Genomic DNA, 2,330 nt, shown 5'->3' on the forward strand with positions numbered 1-2,330 from the left:
GTGAGCTGATGATAGAGGGAGCTCCTGCCTGGAGTCCACGGAGGGTATGTGTGTAGTTGTTCTGCTTAAAACTCATATATAACTCCTGGAAATCCATTGTGATTGGCCCAAGAGTGCGGAGCCATTCAATGCCTAGGACAATGTCGCAACCTCCCATGTGTATGGCAAACATGTGGGCTTTCAACTGATAATCCCCCATTTGAAGTTTGACATTTTCACAGCAGCCTTCACATTTCATTGTGCCCCCATCCGCAATTTGGACTTGGAAGTTAGAAACTGCTCATACAAAACAATGCACTGCTTCTACGACTTTTTGATGGATGAAATTATGTGTACTTCCACTATAAATCAAGACTACTACTGGGCGATGTTTAATAAAACCTCTGATTTTGAGAGTTTGAGGTGAAGAAATCCCTGCCAAAGCATGCAGCGAAATTACTGGCTCGTCAGAGACATTTTCCTTTTGGTTGTCCTCTTCTAGCGCCTCATGTTCCTCAAGTGGTGCATCTTCCTCTGTTGAGCTGTAGTCAGTGGCATCAATTTGAAAAAATTTGGGCTCCTTGCATTTATGACCTGGGGAGTATTTTTCATCATAGTAGTAACATAATCCTTGCTTTCTTCTTTCGGCCATTTCCGCAGGTGACACCTTTTGGACCTTAAGTGTTTGAGTCGTGTTGTGAGCCTGTGGGGGGCGACCTTTAGCGGAGAAATTTGGGTGACTGTACTGGGCTGCTAATGTACGTTCCACGTTACGGGCTACCTTACAAGCCTCCGTCCATGTGGGAGGGTGGTGCAGTAGGACTTGGGCTTTGATGGCTTCTTTAAGACCGCTGATAAAACATTCCGTGTAGAACACATCTGAGAGACCCCAAGTGTGGAAGGCTAAGGCTTCAAAAGCTGTAATATATTCATCCACTGTGCCAGTCTGTCGGAGCTTAGTAAGACGACCCAAAAAAGAAGATTCCTAGTCAAAGCGGTTTGTAAGAGCTTTTTTGAATTTGGTCCAAGCGAGAAAAGGTCCATTTCAACATTGATGCCATTCCCACCATTACCACCTTTCATTGTCCAAGTACATGCTCCCCACCATAAGCTGAGTTGCATCATCTAAGATGTTATTCAGATTGAAATATTGCTCCATTTGTGCTATCCATGCTGCCGGGTGAGAACCGTCAAATTTATGCATATCCAACTTGGGAGGTCGCTGACGAGATTGTTGGTGGGTGCGCCAGACGTGAGGAGAGTGGCTAGACTCATCATCACTGTGTCCATTCCCATTATACGCCTCCTCGTGGGCTTCCTCCTTGCCCTTCGGGATTATGCTCAGGATCAGGCTATTTAGTCGGTCAAGCTGAATGTGGAGGGATTGCAAGGATTCTTCAAGTTTGTCCATCCTTTCATTGGCCATAGCTTGAGCTCTAGTTTCTACCATGCACCGACCTGATGTTTTTGAAAATTGGGACTGCCTAAATTTTTTTTTTCACTAAGAATTGAATGGTACCACCATGCTCAGCTCGTCGTCCTGATTCTGATGGGCTAGATCACCAATAAGCGCCCCGGGAGATCTCAGACTGATTCTGATGGGCTAGATCACTAATAAGCGCCCTGGGAGATTCTGATTCTAATTTTTATTTTTATTTTTTATTTTTTATTTTTTTATTTTTTATTTTTTTATTATTATTATTATTTTTTTTCTGAAAACTCCTAACGGAGTTTTACTCCTTCCTTATGAATACTGCAGTCGCCAAATCCTCAAAATGTCAATGCGGCCAAAAGTCCTGCGAAAATTATACCCTGGTATAGGAACCCCACACAACTACTCAGATCTGGTGGATCTGAGAGATCTGAATGGCAGATCGGATAGCTCTGGGCAGCGGAACAGACTGCTGCTGCGGATCTGATGGATCTAATAGATCAGAATGGCTGGTCTGCTAACTCAGAACTGCGGGACTGATGTCTGCTGCTGCTGCACCTCTTTGCGCACTGATCTGGCAGATATGATGTGTGATCCCCAGATAGAAAAGGGAACTATGGTCTCGAGGAGTGTCAGGTGCTACAGATCACAATATACATAAGGGTCTGACAGTAGTACTCGGCCCAATGTTTCAGGGCTCTAACTAAGGAGGATCAACCATATCCTTAGCTGTACAATCCGACTACCCTATCGTATGGGCGAGTAATCTCTCCGAGTGCTGTTCTCGGTGTACTGTAGCAGCAAGATGGCCAAAGGTTTATCTATGGCGAGGTTGCAAAGGAGATAAGGGGCTTCAGATATACCTAGAAGGTACTTGGAAGACAGTCCGTACGCGGTTCTGTCTAATGCGCTACTACTT

The sequence above is a fragment of the Pinus tabuliformis genome, chromosome 9 (genome assembly GCF_031772625.1).
Source record: "Pinus tabuliformis cultivar Carrire ecotype Pingquan chromosome 9, CPIR1, whole genome shotgun sequence".
In the NCBI taxonomy this organism is placed as follows: domain Eukaryota; kingdom Viridiplantae; phylum Streptophyta; class Pinopsida; order Pinales; family Pinaceae; genus Pinus; species Pinus tabuliformis.